Genomic DNA, 24,185 nt, shown 5'->3' with positions numbered 1-24,185 from the left:
CTACAAATGCTATAAAGGTAGTTTTGCCTTCCCTTAGCTTATCTGCTAAGACACGTCGTAGGATCAATATTGCCCCACATGTTTCTCCGGAAACAAACAATATGTTGGTTTACAGAAAAGTCGCCAATCTAGAAAAATAACAATAAAACTGAGGAATACCTTCTGAGCAACAACGCTTGGTGCGGTAATTGGCAATTGACCTTTAGCTTAAACAAATGAAACACATTGTACATAAACAGGCCGAAAAAACTGTAATTGAGTGATTACACGATTTCATAGCAATCACTAGAAGCAGTTACTACCGTAAAATACTTTGGAGTATGGATGCACAGTGATTTAAAGGGGAACGCCCATACAAAAATCATCACAAGAATCCTCGGGAAATAGAGTCCACTCACAAAGTACGTCCTTACACAACCGTCGCTCGACCAATATTTGAATATTACTCGCTACTGTCGGATTCGTGGCAGACAGGATTGATAGACAAAACAGAGATGATCCAAACGAGAGCAGAGCTTTTGATTTCAGCTTTATTTAGTAAGCACGAAAGCGTCACGGAAATGTTCGGCCAACTCCAGTGCAAGACACTGCCACAGAGGCGTTCATCATTTCTATCTCTATCTACATGTGTATGATTACTCTGCAGTTCACAATTAAGTGTTTGGCAGAGGGTTCACCGAACCTCCTTCAAGTAATTTCTTCACCGTTCCACTCTCGTACAGCGCTCGGGAAAAGAAGAACACTTAAATATATTTCAGTGCGAGCTTTGATTCTCTTATTTTGTTATGATGATCATTTCTCGTTATCTAGGTAAGCAATGACTAAATATTTGAACACTAGCAGGTGAGAGTTGGTGACCGAAATTTCCTGAAAAAATGATGCCCCCCCACCCCCACCCCAAAAAAAAGCACCTGGTTCAGTGATTGGCAAGGCAATTCTCGCATTATTTCCGTGCATTTCGCCATAATACAAAACGATCTGCCCTTTGTTAAACTTTTTCGGTTTACTCAGTCAGTCCTGTGCGATGTGGATCCCAGATCATCCAGAAGAGGACGGAACAGGGTAATTTAGGCACCTTCTTTAATAGACCTGTTGCGTTTCTATGTGTTTCTTGCCAATAAATCGCAGACTTCGGTCGCTTCCCACAACATAATCTCTCTATGATCGTTCAAATCCAGTTATTGGTAATCGTAATCCCTAAGTATTTGTTGAACTTATAGCCTTTAGATTTCTGTGATTTATTGTGTAACCGGAATTTAGCGGATTCCTTTTGGTACTCACATCGATAATCTCAACGTTTCGGAATTTAGTGTCAGCTGCCTCTTTTTACTCCATAAGTATATCTTGTCTAAATTATTTTGCAATTGGTTTTGACCTTCCGATGACGTTACTAGATAGTAAATGACACCATCATTTGTAAACAACCTGAGCGGCCTGGTCAGATTGTCTCCTAAATCGTTTCTGTAGGACAGAGCACAGGGTCTCCAACACTTCCTTGGGGAAGCCAGATATTGCTTTTCTTTTACTCGACGACTTTCCGTCAGTTATTACGAAATGAGTCCGCCCCGACAGCTGAGTGGTCAGCATGGCGGATTGCCGTCCTACGGGCCCGGGCTCGAGTCCCGGCTGGGTAGGGGATTTTCTCCTCTCAGGGACTGGGTACTGTGTTATCTTCATCATTTCATCCCCATCCGGCGCCCAGGTTGCCCAATGTGCGTCGAATGTAATAAGACCTGCACCAAGGCGGCCGGGCCTCCCGACCAATGACGCCAAACGCTCATTTTTTTTCCATTACCAAATGTTACCTTTCCGAAAGGAAATCACAAATCCAGTCGCACAACTGAGACGATGCTCCATAGGCGCGCTAACTAATTATAAGGGACGGAGTTAAAAGTGACTGGAAATCTAAAAATATGGAATCAATATGGCATCTACTGTCGATAGCGCTCGTTACTTCGTAAGAATAAAGAGCTAGTTGTGTTTCCCAAGAACTTTACCTTCCAAATCAGATTAGGCAGTGCGTCAGTAAATCGTTTTCTCCGAGGTAATTCATCACGGTATGGTTTATTGTACCAGTTCCGAGAGCGTAGGCTCTTATAAGAATCAACCAATATATTGTTTCTTCAAACGTATATCTCGTGAAAATTCCGTGAAGATAAAAACAGATATAGGAGTATTCGAGCTCACGTGGAGACGTACCCCACAGTCGTTCCCCTCCCCGCGAACTATTCGCGACAGCAAAAGGAGAACAGGAAAGTGACAGTGATACGCAAAGTACCCTCCACCGCACACCATAAGACGACTTGTGAAGTATAGGTGTAGATGTAGACTCTTCTAAGAACCGTGACGCATAGTGCAGCTGTTGTAGCGCCTGCTACTGAAGATGAATGAATGTCTCGGTGACTGGTCCACCGGACGAACCAGTGAAGAAACGCGGTATGAGTCTTAGCAACTTTCTCATTTTTTCTATCATTCTGATCTAGTACGAATTCCAGAGGGACGAGCATTGTTCAAGGATCAGTAGAATGAGGATTTTATGCTACCTCCTAGGCTGGTCTTTCTTAATAAGAGATGGTTCAAATGGCTCTGAGCACTATGGGACTTAGCTGCTGAGGTCATCAGTCCCCTAGAACTTAGAACTACTTAAACCTAACTAACCTAAGGACATCACACACAGCCATGCCCGTGGCAGGATTCGAACCTGCGACCGTAGCGGTCGCGCGGCTCCAGACTGTAGCGCCTAGAACCGCTTGGCCACTGCGGCCGGCTCCTAATAAGAGAGCCCACAAGATAGTTTCTTGGGGGGGGGGGGTTATTTTTAATTTTTTGGAACATGAATTGCGACTTGCAAGTAGGCCTAAGAAAGTTTCAGTCCCAACACTATTAAAACCCCAAAGGAAAACATCTGACTACACAGATAGGGGAGGGTGGTGGTGGCAGACCCGTCCACTCCCCCTCCCCCACACCCCGTGTCCCGCCATGCTGTTAGCCGTTGCCCCAGGATAAGCACCTTCTTTCCAATCTCCCGTCTCCTATCTGCGTTTCCTGTGATATGTTTTATGCCATAGTTCCACTTTAAATCGTTCCGTACGCAAATTTGGGTGTGACTGCTTCCAGCGACACTTCAGCAAGCGTGTAATAATACAAGACCGGTTATTTGCGATTGTGTCTGTGCAATATTTTACGTTGTTTCTAATACAAGGCTCACGGCCAAATCGTGCACCAGGCTTTCAGATTCCAGCATGTCGGTAAAAGTTTCTAGGGTTGCGACTTCTCTGTTTGCCTGTATTGCCTTGTAGTTCACACAGGTGACGATTAATACGATCTAAGTTTTAAAACACCTCTAGGTTGGACGTCTTTCTAGTGTGGACTAATCCAAATGCCGTTTGCCAACCACTGCACGAAGCGTTGATCTTTTGCAGGTTTTCCTACATTTCGCTATAATTTTGAAGTGTAGAGATTTTTGTGTCAAACCAATAAATTGCTGCTACTTAAGGATATAAAAGAGGTTTGAAATCAAACTATACCACTCTTTCCCATGACTAACATTAACATACCCCACTTGACCTCGATCGTATTACGCAGATTTTCATTTTCTCCCGAATCTGATATTGCGTTCACTTTAACCACAGTTTGAAATGTGATCTCGTCCGTTATTCCGAAACATTACAACATACTTCCGGCAGTTTGCACCCTTGGACGTCCATTTAGCACAATAATGTGAACAATTTAATTACAGCAACATAGCAGTAAAGACGGAAGATTAGGGATTAACTCCCGTCGACATCTAGGTCATTAGAGACGTAGCACAAGCTAAGAATGTTTCAAGGATGGTGAAGAAAATAGATAGTGGCTTTTCATGAGAAACAACCCGGCATCTGCCTGAAGCGATTAAGGGAAATCACGGAAACCTTAAATCTGAATTCCGGGACGCGGATAGCATCGCAGATGCGAGCGTTTATCCACTTCATGATCCACGGACTAGGTCGTACTCTCGTCTTGGCTTTAAAAAAATATATATATTTGCAGTTATTACAGATATCTGTTAATGATACGTGTCTCTCCGCATGATGGTCAGCTTTCAGATTTTCCTTTGATGTTATGGAATGCTATGTGTGTATCAAAATGTTTGGTCTTTTTATGAGTGGGACAAGATATAACATAATCTGTCCATGGTGATGTTGAACTTAAGTGGCAGATTTCAAACGAGGTATCCAAAACATGCAATGTGGCTTTGCTTCAACGAAAATAATTTATCTCCTCTCTATACTAATTCTCCTTAGCTTAAGCGAACAAGTAAGCGACACTGAGGTGAAAGTATGATTACGTACATAAATTACTCGCACTATGAACTGTCGATACCTTTTGCCTTGCCGCGATTCAAGTCGTGGTACAACCCACGTAATAGATCCTGAGACAAAGTTGCTTGTTTTCCAGGAACTGGTCTGCAACCACACTGCATGTCCTATATGTTCCACCTCACTTAGACAACAAGTCTCTGACCATATTATACGTCAAGTTGTAACCATGTGTATTACTGAAAACTGTGGAGAAATAATCGCTGACGGTAAAACACAATTTAGTCGAGCCTCAAAACATTCATGACAGAGCAAAAGCGCAGTTAGTGCGACGAACAATGCTGTGATGATTGTCGTACCGAATGATACGTGACGACTTCCAACTCACTAACAACTGCTTAGCTACTGCCAACTAGGTCAACAATTTAGAAAATTCTAAGAACATTCAAGCACCAAGGAAACAGCTACAGGCATGCGTATTCAAACAGAGAGATATGTAAAACGGCAGAATACGGTGCTGCGGTCGGCAATGCCCATATAAGACAACAAGTGTATGGCGCAGTTGTTAGATCGGTTATTGCTACTACAATGGCAGGCTACCAAGATTTAAGTGAACCTGAACGTGGTGTTATAGTCGGCGTGTGAGCGATGGGACCAAACATCTCCCAGGTAGCGATGATACGAGGATTTTCACGTACGACCATTTCACGAGTGTACCGTGAATATCAGGAACCCGGTAAAACATCAAATCTCCGACATCGCTGCGGCCGGAAAAAGATCCTGTAAGAACGAGACCAAGGACGACTGGAGAGTCGTTCAATGTGACAGAAGTTCTACCCTTCCGCTAATAGCTGCAGGTTTCAATTCTGGGCTATCAATAAGTGTCAGCGTGCGAACCATTCAACGAAACATCATCAATGTGAGCTTTCGGAGCCGACGGCCCACTCGTGTATCCTCATGACTACCCGACACAAAGCTTAATGCCTCGCCTGGCCCCGTCAACACCATCATTGGACTGTTGATGACTGGAAACACGTTGCCTGGTCGGACGAGTCTCGTTTTGTATGGAGCGGATGGACGTTCATAGGTATGAAGACGACCTCATGAATCCATGAAACCTACGTGTTAGCCGGAGACTGTTCAGCAGGTGGAGGCTGTGTAGTGGTGTGTGGAGTGTGCGATTGGACCTGTGATACGTCTAGGTACGATTCTGACAGGTGTCACCTACGCAAGCATCCTGTCTGGTTACCTGCATCCATTCATGTCCATTATGCATTCCGACAGACTTGGGCAATTCCAGCAGGACAATCCGACACCCCACACGTGCAGAATTGCTGGGGAGTGGCCCCACGAACACTCTCTTGCGTTTAAACACTTTCGTTCGTTGGCCACCAAACTCCTCTTACATGAACGTTATTGAGTATACCCGGGATGCCTTGCAACTTGCTGTTCAGAAGAGATCTCCACCCCGTCGTACTCCTACTGATTTACGGACAGCCCTGCTGGAGCCTTGGTGGCAATTCCCTCCAACACTACTTCAGATATTAGTCGAGTCCATGCCACGTCTTTTTCTGTCAGTTCTGCGTGCTTGGGCGGAACCTACACGACACTAGGTAAGCGTACTAATTTCCTTGGCTCTTCAGTGTAAAATAAGAGTGCAACAAGAGGATTTTACGCTTCCACAGTGATGAGCAAATTGTTGGTTATTTTCAAGGCGTTAATGGTTTTGTGACAGTACTAGCCGTAGGAAACTGTCACCGAGTCAACAGTATCCAAAGTTGACCGGGACTAGGTCATTCACCGTCGTTTTTCATTTATAACGCTCTACATCTCCTTCTTCATTTCTTCTTTCGAACATGACAATACTTCTGAAGGGGATTCGCAGTCCTAACCGCAATTCCTGCAGTGGACCCTGGAAGGAAGGAAAGAATGCTACTCGTGTTACTTACATAAAAGTAACTGCACTCCGAAAATATTCGAGCTTCCTTCTACACTTTATATTTCAAGTTTATTTCTTGAGTTAGCGTACAGTTTAAACAATCAACTAAAATGTTGTATATCAACACTAGCTGAATCAGTAAACATTTCATGTCGTAAATCTGTAGAATGAGTTTGGAAACAAGTTCACCAACTTCCGTAATACGGCATTTTCTTTTTCCCGCTCTGCCAGAACAGAGTAAACAATATGAAGTTCATACGCCACTGATTGCCTCTGTTGCAGTTTATTTCTGAGTTGGATACACAGACGAATCCGGTTATAACGACGTCGAAGGGACCGACGGATTTCAGTTGTTGTAGTCGACAGTCGCATAAGCCGCATTTTAGCTTTGTTTCTTGATAAAAAAAATTCATATTTGTAAATTTTTAGCTAACACAAAGTTAACACTTAAAAAAACATCAGAAATACAATACACCTACAGTATTTACAATACCGTATTTTTAGAGAGGGACTAAAGAGGTGCCGGCCGCGGTGGTCTCGCGGTTCCAGGCGCTCAGTCAGGAACCGCGCGACTGCTACGGTCGCAGGTTCGAATCCTGCCTCGGGCATGGATGTGTGTGATGTCCTTAGGTTAGTTAGGTTTAATTAGTTCTAGGTTCTAGGGGAATGATGACCACAGATGTTAAGTCCCATAGTGCTCAGAGCCATTTGAACCATTTTTGACTAAAGAGGTATTTTCTTATTTCGTAAAACACGTACAGCAATAAAATGCCATCAAAATGTAAAGACCTTTAATAAGTTAAGAAAGAAGTAGCAACAATGTAAAGTGTTCAATAACTTCAAAAATGGTCTTGAATAACGAATAAGATAAGCTGTTGAGTATGTTTAAAAGTTTACTGTAAGTATTGCATAGTATAATAGTCATGATTGACAAAACTTCGTTCCCGTTACTGTATTGCAAAAATTTATCAACAATAGTAAAATGGAAAGACAGTATTTATACATAACTTACACGATGGGCTACACTTCCTCCTATGTTTCTACTTAAAATGTTGTACAGGTGAGACGTATTGTAACTGCCACACCGTAAATATTTAACACACATAACCACAAAACATCAAACATGCATAAACTATTATTCCACTTCCCTACTTTGAAACAATGACACACATTTGAATTAAATTTTCGAGTGTTTTTACAATAATTGCAAAGACAGCGCTGTTTAGTTTTTTAACCAGTTGCTTTAATTTTAAAATTGAATACAGTTACGCATATCTTTGTTTGTTCCTTGCATTTAAGATTTGGGTAAGCATTTTGCCTTTGACGAAAAACTCTTTTAAAACCAACAGTCTTCAGAAAACTAAGAGTTTCAAAATAAGCATTACATTGTTAGTAATCCCCTTAAACGCAACGAGCAAAAATGAACATTGGACCTTATAGCCTACGTATTTCTCCGAAGATGTAATAAAAAGTACGTCGCTTGATACGACAAGTCACCAAACGCGATGTTGTATTATGCGATTTTTTTAAAGTATAAATAGTGTTTACATAGGACTTAGACGGAATCATTAGATTTCGCTGCTATAGCCAATACGTCAGTAAAAGCAATGTCGCTATAAACAGTATCGACTATATTACCTAAACCTGAGCTGCAATAATAGTTAGTAGTGCTAGATCACTCTTTATTCCTGTTGTGTGCCCCAAAAAACTGTTTGAACACATAGCGCCAGTTTTACAGTTAACAACAATCACTTGAAGGAGAAGTGAAGATTAGAAACCTCATGTTTCAAACGCTGAACTACTGATTTACACGATGGACTGTGAATACAGATGTCTGCAGCCTTCTGAACGGAAAAAATGCCACTCGAGAAAGAGGTACCCAAAAGCACGAAGCAGTGTTGGAGGGGTGAGGGAGGGATGGAACTGGAAACTTACGTCGCAGGCCCGGGAATGCAAAGTTGCCTTGTTAACAGGGAACATGTTTATGAACCCTTAACTCCCCTCTGTGCTAACATAATTATACTTTACAACCCTTTATTTGTCTTTTTCTTTTATCTCACGTTTCAGCGCTATATTTCTCCGCCTTTCTGGAAATTATGTGGTCGTAAGTAACGTGTTCCTTAAATTAGATACTTTGTTCTTTCATTAAGGACGTAACTCGTTCAAATGAGACACTGAGCCTATTTATTAAACAGTGACTGCTAGACTTAATAGTAGACGATGTAGCGGATAAAAGACTATGCTATAGAAGCTGCAATGAAAATAACAGGGTTTAACATCTTAAATTGTTGAGAGTTGCCTCGATCCAGTAAATGCATTAAAGAGAAATTCATGACCGTTAAAACGAAAAGATTTTCAAGCAGGAATAAGCCTTGCCATCACACGCGATGTTGCATTTCCCTGTCTTTACAAATTTAAAAGAGTAATTATAGTAATACCAGTGCAGATTTGTTTTATAATTCGCTATAGAATAAACAATTTCTAATTGGTTGTTTATATTTGCCGTGTTATTAACAGAGAGCATTAGAGAGCTCATTACTTCTAATTCTTGTGGGAGCCTTATGGAGGACGGCTCCTAGAAAGGTTCTACGTTGGCATCTGGCAAGAAGTATTTGTGGGTCATTGATAACAACTTAGTCAGTATAAACCAATACAGCCATTATGGCTGTTATAAATTTTGTGCTACTAACTGAGTTCCTTGGTTGTCAGATCATCCATTCCCGGCGACATTTACACGCTGTCCTCTTGTTTTTTTACGGTAATGGTCCATACATTTATTAAATTATTTTCTCTCCTATCTCGTTGTTACACAATAACTAACACAATAGTTATACAGTAGAAGGTCTGCTGTTTGACAGTCATTACTAACCCTTCGTTTGTATTTTTCCCTCTCCCAAGTGACGCCCGCCACGCGCGCGCACACACACACACATGCACACTCACTCACTCACTCACTCACTCACACACACACACACACACACACACACACACACACACACACAAGAGCATGCGTACAGTCATGAGTTCCGTCTCTTTCGTTATTCCTTTTATTTCTTCAGTAATACGATGGACGTTCAATAAGTAAGGCAACACTCTTTTTTTCCTAAAAGCAGGTTGATTTTATTCAGTATTACAGTACACCATATTACGCCCCACTCTTATTGCTACAAAGCCCTGTTTTTCTACGTAATCTTCGTTCAATACGACGGTCTTACGCCACCTTACTGGGAGGGCCGTTATATCCGCATGGCACCACTCCATTGGTCAACGTTGTAGCCAACATCTTGCTCCCTCAGTAACCTCCCCATCGTCCACGTAATTTTTCCCGCGGAGTGCATCCTTTATTAGACCAAACAGACGCCGGCAGGTCCGAGATCCGGGTATAGAGTGGATGAAGAAACAGCCCAACGAACGTTTGTGAACTCCTCTCGGGTGTGCAGACTTGTGAGAGGCCTTGCGTTATCTTGGAGTGAGAGAAATTCATTTGCATTTTTGTGGCGACGAACACACTGAAGTGTGCGAACGTTCCAACATTGCAGGAGTCACAGCTGTGTGTTGACGGCTGGCACACGAGAGATCAGACATGTTCACGCGACCTTATTTCCATGATGACAGGCGCCACGCCCAACGACGTAACGTGCTTTTGTTCGCTACTGGGTCTCCGTATACAATCTGCTAGCACCTGTGAATATCTTCGTTGCTCTGGTTTTCCTCCAAAAGAACCTCAGTGACAGCTCTCTGCTGGAAACGTATCTTCGTTACCAACGCCATTTGGAAGGCTATGTATAGCGCCACCATATATCGGATCTACACGAAACTATGGGCCTGAAGCTGGAATATTTGACCATGTCCCACAGCAAATTCCGCATTTATTCAACTGAAACTGACCGAGAAAAAATGTGTTGCTTTACTTATTGGACGCACCCCGTATAATTTTAAGGCCTCTGTAATATATCAGGCCGACCAGAGTTGCCTGGCCGAGCGGTTCTAGGCGCTACAGTCTGAAACCGCGCGACCACTACGGTCGCAGGTTCGAATCCTGCCTCGGGCATGGAAGGTTAGTTAGGTTTAAGTAGTTCTAAGTTCTAGGGGACTGATGACGATGTGAAGTCCCATAGAGCTTAGAGCCATTTTACTTCTTAATAAATAACTTAATTCTCTCCGAGGTACGCTTTCGACAAGGAGTCCCCTTCAAATGCAGGATAGTCCTAGAGAATTATCTTTAACAACGTCTGAATAAAGAGACATTGGTGGGACCTTACAGCTTTTGTATGAAATTTCTTTCGCAATTGCAGAATCTTTCGGACATGGGCTGTTTTAAAAGGTATGAACCCGAGCGCGCTACCAGGATCAACCCGAACTTCAAGATTTAACACCGTCTATGATCTCATCGCTCGCAAGTTTGATTGAATTTCTGGAACAGCGTTTCAAGTAAACAAACGAATTTCAACGTAAGGAATTTTGGGTCGGTCCTGGAAGCGTGCTCATGTATCAGAAGTTGCCGGCACGCTAGCTCAACGTGTTTGGTCAGAGAGGTGGCTGCTCACTGTAACAAAAAACCTGAGTCACGGAAACAACAACGAACTTCAGCGGATGTCATGTGACGTCCGCTACGACCAAATAGATAGAACAAAATGCAAAGAAAAAAGAAAGTGGTTAAGGCGACCGCTTGTGGCAAGCAGGGCCCCGGTTTCGAGTCCCGGTCTGGCAAACATTTTCATGTGTCACCAATGGGTAATATCTTCATACCTGACACAGCTAATGTCAGGAAGATTCCTCAATTTCAGATAAATTTCATTAGCTTTAGGGAAAGTTAGGAGAATATGTATATAATTTCAAAATGGGATCCCCATTGCTTTGACCGAGCGGTATGGCGCAGTGGTTTGCACGACGGACTCGCATTCGGGAGAAAGGCGGCTCAAATTTCAGTCTGAACATCCGATTTAGGTTTTCTGTGATTTCCCTAAATGGCTTCTTGTAAATGCTGGGATGTTTCCTTTGGAAAGGACACACCGATATCCGTCCCAATCCCTTTGTAATCGGAGCTTGTACTCCCTCTCTATTGAGCTCAATGTCGACGGGACTTTAAACCCAACTCCGCCATCCTTCCTTCCTTCTGGCTGCTTTGTATTCTTTCACAAAGAGTTGTGCGTCGCCTTTCACGTCCTCCACCGGACTCGTCCATTCGGCGTATTAGGAGAGTAAACTTTTCTGAGGAAGGATCCACCGCTCAAGCGCAGTAGTATGTTTTAGAAAACGCAGAGATAACTGAAATTATTATACCCCAGAGCACGATTAGTAGCAGAATATCTACTGACAACAAATATGTTGATCGGAATCCTCTACACTACAGAGTTTGCGTAAATTCAGTTTTAGCCACAAGTCTGGTTATCATCTCTTTGATGTGGACAGTGATTTGTTCCACTGTATCATTTAAAACGCCCTTCACTTACGGTGGTGTTCAGTGTTCACCACGAACAACCCACCAAGGTCAATCCGACTGATGATCCAGCGATTGAACTGTAGTTGGCAACTTCGTAAAAATATTTGAACAATTTCCACGATTATTATTTTTGTGAACGACACCTTATTAATGTATACCGTAAGAATATTAACCGATACTACCACTTCTCCAGCACGAACGCGGGTAAGCTCCCCTTTATAAGAGGACGCGACACTCATCTCTGACAGAGTTCTAACAGTACTGGACACCGGAAGATCCTGAGGAAGTTCCCAGCAGAGGGGTCGAAACTTCGATATTTTAGAGGAAATATGACGCAGCCTAATAACGTAGAAGATTTTAACATCTGTGACAACGGCCACGAAAGCCTGGAGACTTACATAAAACGCTTTATGGGCAAGAGGTTTATCCCACCATCAAAAGACCGGAGAACCTTCGCAGAAGAAGAGGTTAATTACTAAGCGATCTGGCCTTTCTCTCCCACTGCCGTGATAATGATGTTGTTCCCAAATTCGTCAGAATTAGCCACCCTGTGCAGACAGTGAAAGCCAGGAGAATCTACCAAAGGGCAAGCCAAGCACTTCTCCATGAAAGAATCCAGCAAATACGCAGAGACTTGAATTACGTTAGCTCCGTTTTAATTTTTCACTGGCGGCAACTCTATCACTGTGTTAAAGTGGACAGAATAACGATTGATCATTCAACAAGGTTTTCGGATTTCAGTGCTATGAAACAAAAGGAGAAGTTCGAGAAGCTAGCGATTGAAGTTCAGAAAGAACACGCTAGTGTGGATCCGAAACGAGTAGTGGTGAATTTCTCGTCAGAAGTTCTCGATGAAGCAGCGGTTTCAGTTCTGGGCAAAAGTCTGAATTTCGCAACTACACCGAACAGCATACCTGTTGAAAAGATCGTAAGTGCCGTCGAAGCATCCTTGCTTCGTCTTCCGAAGGTGCAGGCCGAAGAAGCAAGACAAGATGTGTCGAGAGTTATCTGGAAATCGAAACCTTCCATAAGCAACATATCGGCGCAAGAAAGGAAATCTCTTATTGAACTCATGAGAAACGAAAGCATCGTTGTAAAAAAAACAGATAAGGATAGAGGTACTGTTGTTTTGGACGTTATGGATTATCACAGGAAGATGGAACAACTACTAGCTGATCCTGTGTATCGGAAGTTAAAAAGTGGTCCGACGAACAGAATCGTTCGGAAAGTGAAAACCTGATATTAGACTCCAGACTGGACAGCTCGATTACAAAGACTCTAACCCCCTGAATACCTGTCTCACCCAGAATGTAACGACTACCCAAGATACATAAAGAATCGTTCCGTTTGAGACCTATCGTCAGTGGATTAACTCACCGACTTATTCTGTAGCACGTTATTTATCTGGTAAACTGAGACATCTAGTTGCTAAAACAAATATTTTTGTCAAAGATTCGAAACATTGCTTGGAAATCATACGATTTCTGAAGATATATGCAGGTGAACTTCTTGTTATTTCGACGTGATATCGTCCCAGTATCTGACACAATGGAGATCATAAGGGAGAATGTTGCTCGTGATGTTACTTAATTGAATTATGTCTTCGTTCGAGCTATTTTAAGTACAATGGTGAATTTTATGAACAGGCTGACAGTCTTGCTATGGGCTCACCCACTTCGCCAGTTGCAACTGACGCTTTTATGGAACATTTTGAGCAACAGGCATTAAGTAGTGGTCCTTTGAAGCCTTCTTCCTGGCTCCACTATGTGGACGATACATTTGTTATACAGCCACACAGCGAAGAAGAACTTCATACTTTCTACAATTTATTAAATGGAATTCAGTCCAAAATCAAATTTACCTTGGAAGCTGAGAGTGAGGTCGGTCTCCCGTTCCTAGATGTGTTAGTATACAGAAGATCTGATAACACTCTAGATCATAGAATGTACAGAACGCCTATTAACAAAAACATGTATTTAGATGCACTTCGCACCACTACCCAGCCCATAAGAAAGAAGTACTCAACACTGCCGTCACCTACCTTCCGTATCAGCGATGAAGAAAAATTGGAATCGGAGTTGAATTTTTTTAAAAAGAACATTGAAGGCAAATGGCTATGACAGTTATTCAATCTGCAGGGCTTTTAGGCTGAGTATTAATAACGCAAATAAGAAAGAAGAGGAACCGTCTTCTCACCCCATTAGTTTACCGTTCGTTTCTGGGGACACTGACCGCATAAGCAGAATTCTAAAGATAAATGGTATTCAGGCATCTTTCTTTACTCAAAACAAAATAAAGATTTTTCCGACGGCAAACTGATTCGTCTGATTGCCTCCACGATGCAGGCTTTGACACTATGTGATCAGAAGTATCCGGACACTCACAAAAACATACTTTTTAATATTAGGTGCATTGTGCTGCCACCCACTGTCAGTTACTGCATACCAGCGACCTCATTAGTCACTAGACATTGTGAGAGAAAACAATGGGGCGCTCCGAGGAACTCACGGACATCATACGTGGTCAGTTGACTGGGTAACACTAGTATCATATGCCTATACACGAGATTTCCATAGTCCTAAACATACCTAAGTCCGTAGTTTCCGATGTGACAGTGAAGTGAAAACGTTTAGGTACACATACAGCACAAAAGAGTACAGGTCGACCTCGTTTTTTGATTGACAGAGACTGCTGACAGTTGAAGAGGGTCGTAATGTATAATAGGCTGACATCTATCCAGACCATCACACAGGAATTCGAAACTGTATCAGGATCCACTGGAAGTACTATGACAGGCGGGAGGTAAAAAAACTTATATTTTATGGTCGAGCGGCTGGTCATAAGCCACACATCACGCCGGTAAATGTCAAACGACGCCTCGCTGGATGTAAGGAGCGTAAACATTGGACGATTGAGCAGTGGAAAAACATGGTGTGGAGTGATGAATCATAGTACACAATGTGGCGATCCGATGGCAGGGTGTGGGTAAGGCGAATGCCCGGCGAAAGTCATCTCCCAGCGTGTGTAATGCCAACAGTAGAATTCGGAGGCAGTGGTGGTATGGTGTGGTCGTTTTGGAAAGCCTGCTTCGTGCCAGGCCTCACTAACCGACATCGATATCTCTCCACAGTGCAGCACTCCGTGAAGAATGGGCTGCCGTTCACCAGGAAACCTTCCAGCACCTGATTGAACGTATGCCTGCGAGAGTGGAAGCTGTCATCAAGGCTAAGGATGGGCCAACACCATATTAAATTCCAGCGTTACCGACGGAGGGCGCCACGAACTTGTAAGTCATTTTCAGCCAGGCTTCCGGGTGCTTTTGATTACATAGTGTATCAAGTGACATGTGGCTGCGGCAAAGTGTATATAGGCTAAACGGGAAGAACAGTTAAAGAACGCATTAAGGAACATGAACACACATGTGGCTAAAGCAAAGTGCAAAATCGGCAGTAGCGGAACATCATGAAAACTGTGGCTCTGACATTGATTTTAATAACGAACGTGAGCTGGCTAAGGAAACAAACATTTACAGAAGAGAGGTTCGGAAACGGTTGAAATTTCCAAGAATGTATGTAATATCAATAAAGAGGACGGCTATAGGCTTCCGGCATCGTGGCTCCCCGCTCTCAAGGAAGTGAATACGCGGCCGCGGTGTGCGAGAGACATAAGCAACGCGCTGCAAGTCAGTTCGGCGGACAATAATATTTTGGGTAAACATCTCCCCTCTGTTGCTCGTCCGTTTTGAATCTAGCGAATGATGACGGCCAACCAATATCTGTAGGAGGAATTTCAACCAATAACTCTTCTTCAGCGTAAGTGTGGAATAGTGCCACTCTATCCAATGACGATGGGCCCCATGAGTTTAGCCAACAACGCCCCTTCAGTGCGGGACTGTGGCATTAGAATTTTAACCAATACTACCACTTCTCCAGCACGAACGCGGGAAATGTCCCCTCTATAAGAGGACGCGATACTCGTCGTTGACAGTGTTCTGGCAGTAGTGGACAACGGAAGATCGTGAGGAAGATCCCAGCAGAGGGGTCGAAACGTCGATCATTTTAGAGGAAGTATGATGCGGCCGAATAATCCATAAGATTCTAATTTCAGATTTATTATTTTGTTATTCTTCGAACTGGTAGTACCCGTGGTCTAGGGGTAGAGTCTTTTATTCATAATCAAAACGTCATCGGTCCCGGGTTCGATCTACGCCACTGCCTAAACTTTGATAAATAATCAGCATTGGCGGCCGAAGACTTCCAGCATAAGAAGTCAGCCTCATTCTGTCAACGGCCTTGTCAAAGAGGGCGGAGGAGCGGATAGAGGTTCAGGGCACTCTCTTGTCCTAGGGGTGGGACATTGCCCCTAAAGGCGGAAGAATCAGCAATGATCAACGACATGAGGATGCAGAAGGCAATGGAAACCACTGCATTAAAGACACGTAACGTGTATCCACAGGACATGTGGCCTGTAATTGAAGAAGTGTCATGATGATCTCTCCGTTGGCAAAAGATTCCGGAATAGTCCCCCATTCGGATCTCCGGGAGGGGACTGCCAAGGGGGAGGTTACCATGAGAAAAAGATTGAATAAGCAACGAAAAGATAACGTTCTACGAGTTGGGGCGTGGAATGTCAGAAGCTTGAACGTGGTAGGGAAACTAGAAAATCTGAAAAGGGAAATGCAAAGGCTCAATCTAGATATAGTAGGGGTCAGTGAAGTGAAGTGGAAGGAAGACAAGGATTTCTGGTCAGATGAATATCGGGTAATATCAACAGCAGCAGAAAATGGTATATCAGGGGTAGGATTCGTTATGAATAGGAAGGTAGGGCAGAGGGTATGTTACTGTGAACAGTTCAGTGACCGGGTTGTTCTAATCAGAATCGACAGCAGACCAACACCGACAACGATAGTTCAGGTATACATGCCGACGTCGCAAGCTGAAGATGAACAGATAGAGAGAGTGTATGAGGATATTGAAAGGGTAATGCAGTATGTAAAGGGGGACGAAAATCTAATAGTCATGGGCGACTGGAATGCAGTTGTAGGGGAAGGAGTAGAAGAAAAGGTTACAGGAGAATATGGGCTTGGGACAAGGAATGAAAGAGGAGAAAGACTAATTGAGTTCTGTAACAAGTTTCAGCTAGTAATAGCGAATACCCTGTTCAAGAATCACAAGAGGAGGAGGTATACTTGGAAAAGGCCGGGAGATACAGGAAGATTTCAGTTAGGTTACATCATGGTCAGAAAGAGATTCCGAAATCAGATACTGGATTGTAAGGCGTACCCAGGAGCAGATATAGACTCAGATCACAATTTAGTAGTGATGAAGAGTAGGCTGAACTTCAAGACATTAGTCAGGAAGAATCAATACGCAAAGAAGTGGGATACGGAAGTACTAAGGAATGACGAGATACGTTTGAAGTTCTCTAACGCTATAGATACAGCAATAAGGAATAGGGCAGTAGGCAGTACAGTTCAAGAGGAATGGACATCTCTGAAAAGGGCCATCACAGAAGTTGGGAAGGAAAACATAGGTACAAAGAAGGTAGCCGCGAAGAAACCATGGGTAACAGAAGAAATACTTCAGTTGATTGATGAAAGGAGGAAGTACAAACATGTTCCGGGAAAATCAGGAATACAGAAATACAAGTCGCTGAGGAACGAAATGAATAGGAAGTGCAGGGAAGCTAAGACGAAATGGCTGCAGGAAAAATGTGAAGACATCGAAAAAGATATGATTGTCGGAAGGACAGACTCAGCGTACAGGAAAGTCAAAACAACCTTTGGTGACATTAAAAGCAACGGTGGTAACATTAAGAGTGCAACGGGAATTCCACTGCTAAATGCAGAGGAGAGAGCAGATAGGTGGAAAGAATACATTCAAAGCCTGTATGAGGGTTAAGACTTGTCTGATGTGATGGAAGATGAAACAGGAGTCGATTTAGAAGATATAGGGGACCCAGTATTAGAATCGGAATTTAAAAGAGCTTTGGAGGACTTACGGTCAAATAAAGCAGAAGGGACAGATAACATTCCATCATAATTTCTAAAATTATTGGGGGAAGTGGCAACAAAACGACTTTTCACGTTGGTGTGTAGAATATATGAGTCTGGCGACATACCATCTGACTTTCGGAAAAGCATCATCCACACAATTCCGAAGACGGCAAGAGCTGACAAGTACGAGAATTATCGCACAATCAGCTTAACTGCTCATGCATCGAAGCTGCTTACAAGAATAATATACAGAAGAATGGGAAAGAAAATTGAGAATGCCGTAGGTGACGATCAGTTTGGCTTTAGAAAAAGTAGAAGGACGAGAGAGGCAATTCTGACGTTACGGCTAATAATGGAAGCAAGGCTAAAGAAAAATCAAGACACTTTCATAGGATTTGTCGACCCTAGAAAAGCGTTCGACAATATAAAATGGTGCAAGCTGTTCGAGATTCTGAAAAAAGTAGGGGTAAGCTATAGGGAGAGACGGGTCATATACAATATGTACAACAACCAAGAGGGAATAATAAGAGTGGACGATCAGGAACGAAGTGCTCGTATTAAGAAGGGTGTAAGACAAGGCTGTAACCTTTCGCCCCTACTCTTCAATCTGTACATCGAGGAAGCAATGATGGAAAAAAAGAAAGGTTCAGGAGTGGAATTAAAATACAAGGTGAAAGGATATCAATGATACGATTCGCTGATGACATTGCTATTCTGAGTGAAAGTGAAGAAGAATTAAATGATCTGCTGAATGGAATGAACAGTCTAATGAGTACACAGTATGGTTTGAGAGTAAATCGGAGAAAGACGAAGGTAATGAGAAGTAGTAGAAATGAGAACAGCGAGAAACTTAACATCAGGATTGATGGTCACGAAGCCAATGAAGTTAAGGAATTCTGCTACCTAGGCAGTAAAATAACCAATGACGGACGGAGCAAGGAGGACATCAAAAGCAGACTCGCTATGGAAAAAAAGGCATTTCTGGCCAAGAGAAGTCTACTAATATCAAATACCGGCCTTAATTTGAGGAAGAAATTTCTGAGGATGTATGTCTGGAGTACAGCATTGTATGGTAGTGAAACATGGACTGTGGGAAAACCGGAACAGAAGAGAATCGAAGCATTTGAGATGTGGTGCTATAGACGAATGTTGAAAATTAGATGGACTGATAAGGTAAGGAATGAGGAGGTTCTACGCAGAGTCGGAGAGGAAAGGAATATGTGGAAAACACTGATAAGGAGAAGGGACAGGATGATAGGACATCTGCTAAGACATGAGGGAATGACTTCCATGGTACTAGAGGGAGCTGTAGAGGGCAAAAACTGTAGAGGAAGAGAGAGATTGGAATACGTCAAGCAAATAATTGAGGACGTAGGTTGCAAGTGCTACTCTGAGATGAAGAGGTTAGCACAGGAAAGGAATTCGTGGCGGGCAGCATCAAACCAGTCAGTTGACTTATGACAAAAAAAAAAAAAAATACTTCGAACGCTTGATGGGGCATTCAGTGGCACAGCGCTCTATTGAGAAACTATTGTCCTTTGCAGTGGGAAGCCACGGAAAATAGTACACTAACTGAAGTATAGCGAATGGCAAGAACAATTCAAGTACAGCCTGCCGTCGTACAGAGAAGCAAACACTACAAGTCGTTGTAACCAATTCGTAATTTAAATCTTCCTCCTGACCTAGCAGCAATGATGGTTCCGTTTCAGCACTAATATTTCCTAGTGAAAATAAAAATAAGCTAAAGATCGTCACCAAGGGTGATTTAATCTCGGTCCAGAATAAAAGAATGTACGGAAGGTACACACACATACATACGTTTAAATAGAATGTGTTCATTTTCCAAAAAACAGCTGAGTAAGTAGCCACCATACGGCACAACTCCACACGCTCCGATATTTAACACTAGAAGTGATAATATTTTGGATTTTTTTAGTACTGAGGACGATTTGTTTTTCCATCTCCATAGTGTTCTCGGCCAGTTTGGTCACTTTCCAATAAAATCCTTATCGTAGCTCAGCTTGTATCACATATTTTGAATTACACTGTACAATTTATTGAATATTTGTTCACAAATCACCCACCACTACTCCGTTTTATACATATATTTATTATTTTATTTCTTTTCATTCCTCACCTACAAAATCAGAGACCTCTTAGCTAAATACGAAGGAACACCACCCACAATCCTTGGTTAGATCTACAGTGCCTGACATGTAATCTAAGCTTCCAGCAGGGGAGGAGGACATGAAATGAAACTTCACGGATTGAGAGTCAAACATACCATATTGCAGAGCGATATGAAGAGGGACAAGCATGTAATGGCAGTTGTGGGGAAGGCGGATAGTCATCTCCGGTTCATCTGTAAAGGAGACCGCTTATAAAACACTAATACTGCCTATTCTTGAGTACTGCTCGAGCGTTTGGGATCCCTATCAGGTCGGATTGAGGGAGGACATAGAAGCAATTCAGAGGCGGGCTACTAGATTTGTTACTGGTAAGTTTGATCATCACGCGAGTGTTACGGAAATGCTTCAGGAACTGTGGACGGGTTAGCCTGTAACCGAAATTGCAGATCTGAAGATGGTTCTAGAGGAACCGAAACCGGTCAATCAAGACAGGTTATAAGTAACACTGTATAAAAAGTGATTGCGGTATCCCTGCACACATTATGTCTGTTCTTGCAGGTATTTAAATTTATAAATGAAAGATTGCAATTAAATAAAATCTGCGGGTACTATCTTAACGACTTTAAATGATGAGTATGATAGTAGAAGTACTTTTGAGAATGTGGTATATTTCTGCAAAACACTTATCGGTGTCGATGGTCCAGCAATTAAATAATATATAAGTTGAATAACAGGGAAACAATAGATTCCTACAGCACCTGACTAGTTATGAACAACAACAATGCAACGCACACTACGTCTTCACTGTAGAAGCCACGGAAATCTCACAAGTGCACAAGTCAGCACTACGAAATATTTCTATCTTCCGCAACCACGTGCAAACCGCTCCACACTCTCCAAGTCCCTCTCGCGACTGTGCGTCCGTCGCGCCGTCGCGTCCAGCACTTCTCGTGTTCAGTGCGACTGTCGCTCGCGCCGCCCTCTCCCGACCTCGCTTCCATCCAGTCTCCCCATTCACGAGCGCTGTGATTGGCTAGAGCGCCAGCGCCATGTCTTCAATCCAACATACACTCACAAACATATTTAAACACATACGAAACACTGGAGATACATTTAAATAGCTTGAAATTCAATAAATATTCCTACGGATGGACCTTAAACACGCTCTAACACACATAATTAGATACATAAACATCTTAAATAAACTTGTATCAGTGGAATAGCAACAAAAGGATGGCCATTAGCCTAATGTCTCTGTGCTTTCTAAAACACCGTAAATATTTAACCAATTTCTTCATGAATAGTATATACCGGATATAAACAAAGACATAGGTGAATAAATATATTTATAAGCATGCTGCTACCGTTTTTTTTTGTGTAACTGTGGAGTACTTATGGCCTGATGCGATCGATAGTAATCGGCCACTTTGACCTCCAATAACTTATGTACTATTCAAGTTACATCCCTGTAATTCATACCAATTTAGGTTTACACTAATAGCTTTCCAAAGACATGGTGATAGACAAAATCGGATGAAGCGTTTATATTTTGGAATTTCGTTGCTGCGTGTTACTTCTATAATTTACAGTCAGATACTAAATTTTAAACTAATAAAGATATTGAAAATCTGATTTCACCAACAGAATCGTCGTGCAAAGAATGGTAATGTACATGTTTCCTTTGGTGTATCATGATTCATCTGGCTACTATTAATTTCTACACGAACTGTGAAGTGTCGGAAATTAAGGTTTCACAAAGTCCGCCATCTTTGGCAATCCCGGCGCACAGCGTCACCAAAGAATTCCCAGCTTTGTGTTCGATGGACCACGCGGTCCGGCCGTTTTGCGGCATCACTAGCTTGCTAACGAGCAACGCCTTGCCGAGCGGTCCGAGCGGTGGCCGCCAATTCTGAACTTTGAATATTTTCAGGCCGCCACGACTCGCCACTTACCTCACAACGTACCTCTGTGCCGTCAGACTTTCATCAGTTATTACCAGCCGTTACATGAAGTTCAGTAGCCCGGGAGTAACACCGCCGTGCGTCTCCAAAACATTGGAAGAGTGGAACTTCTCCCATTGTCGCCATCATACTCGACAATATTTGTCCCCTGGGGTCATGAAGAACCATGACTCATCGTTGATAACAATGCGACGTCACTCATCAACAATCACTACTTCTCGGCTGCGATACGTCTCTAGACTCAGCCGTTTGTATCGTGGTTTTAACGGAAGCGTATGGACACATGGAACGTTAATTTCCTAATCTTCTAGCCGGCCGCGCTGACTGTGCGGTTCTAGGTTGCTCCAGTCCGGAGCCGCGCTGCTGCTACGGTCTCAAGTTCGAATCCTGCCTCGGGCATGGGTGTGTGTGATGTCCTTAGGTTAGTTAGGTTTAAGTAGTTCTAAGTTCTAGGGGACTAATGACCACAGCAGTTGAGTCCCATAGTGCTCACAGCCATTTGAACCATTTGAACCTAATCTTCTACCGCTAGTCTCCAGCCATTGATGAGGGATGACTCAGAAGATACTGGCGGAACTAAAGCTGTGAAGACGGGTCATGAATCGTGCTTGGGTAGTTCAGTTGGTAGAGCACTTGCCCGCGAAGCACAAGGTCCCGAGTTCGCTTCTCGGACCGGCACACAGTTTTCATCTTTCAGAACGTTGCAAGGAATCTCTTAGACCGGACAGCAGGCACGGATGTAAACGGATTACGATGTGCGTGGCGCACAATACCACTTGTGGTGGTCTGTCGTGCTTGACAGGATCTTCTACGAAGACAATAAGCCTACCCTCGCGTTTCCGTGCAGGCCAGCAGCGGGCCACTGTAACATACGAATACACCGTAAATCTGGGTACTGCATGGTTTGACCAGCCAGCTAAATGCAGACTCGCAATGATGCTCTGTTAAAAATCTAATTTTGCTGTCTCACAAAAGTACACTAAATCTCCGAGCCTTTCACAATAGTCACTGAACATCTGACGCTGTTAACAGCCCTTACATACACCAGGAAACATTTTAACAACGCTAATACAATCTGGCGAGCGATGTACCAGTTATAGGCATCACAGTTCCAATTATTTACATTGCACCTATGCTGTGCACGTGTACGAAGCTACACTGACATTCGACCATGTCATTAGTATGGTTCACCCTATGATAGAAAGTGCTTCTTTCACTTAATTCTCGGACGTTAGGTTCCAGAAAATAATGTGAAGCCTAGTGTATATGACTGTATTTGTTCATATGTGTAGAAAGTAAAGTTGACGTCTTGATCGACGTTTTTCGTAGAATGAGCTTTCAGAACGAGTGTGGTAAGCTTTTTGTCGTTCCATAGGCAGCATATCACTTGTGATCTTGTATAATGTGCAAACAGACAATACTGGTATTACTTAAAGCTCCATTCCTCGTAGGGAGAGAGTTACGACATGTTTCTGCAAACGGCCGCGAAGGATAACGTCTTTATCAGTAATATGAATCATGGTTCTAAGGTTGACGGCATTGCGTTTCTTCGTACTGTGCGCAGCTTATTTCTACATTGTCTTCCATGGTCTGCCATATGGAAAGTTACTGCAAAAAGAGAGGTTAGTTAAGATTCTTAAATATTTCTCCAATATTTTATAGTAATTCTGCCACTTGTCCTGACAGTTTTAATATCACACAGTGCCTATCGATGTGTTGTTCTCTAATAAAACAGTTTTGACGTTTAATAATATTAACTTATTATTATAGGCCTACCTGCTGAGATCTTTTCGCATTAAATCTCTGGTTCCACAGATATTTGAGTTGCCTGTTTCAGAAAATTCCCTCCTCAATCTGTTGTCGGGTTGGTCGCTATTTTTTTCCGCTACCATTGCTTGGGATCGAATATTTTACGTTTTATGGATTTAATCGTTTCGGAAATCGTTCTTTAAGATTCCTTTTTCACAAAGATTAAATAATCAATACATCATGGCTGAGGGAGTTGTTCTTGTGTAGGTGTGTACATTTTCAGTTATTTTTTCCTACATTCTACTACTTCAGTTCAACTTTTTTACTTGTACGTACTGTATACCGACTAATTATTCCCGTCTCCTTCCGGGACACAAAAGTCCCCATCAACGTAAAATTTTAATTTCTCCTTCCCTTTTGAAGTGGCAGTTCACCCTGCATGTAGAATGTAGAATACGTTTTCGTATATAAATACTGTATCTACTGGATATTTTTTACTATCCTCTTCCCCCCCCCCCCCCCCCCCCCCCAGTCTTCCCAAAAGCACCGTTACGTTCATGCGAGATACCTGATAGTCGTTCATCTGCGCTGTCATCAGTTAGTCAGTTGGTGAGAGATCGCCGATGACGGTACGCTACGAGACCTATACAAAACAAGTGGCTGGTGTTTAC

The sequence above is a fragment of the Schistocerca americana genome, chromosome 6, assembly GCF_021461395.2.
Source record: "Schistocerca americana isolate TAMUIC-IGC-003095 chromosome 6, iqSchAmer2.1, whole genome shotgun sequence".
Taxonomy (NCBI): Eukaryota; Metazoa; Arthropoda; class Insecta; order Orthoptera; family Acrididae; genus Schistocerca; species Schistocerca americana.
Note: the sequence above shows the minus strand (reverse complement) of the source record.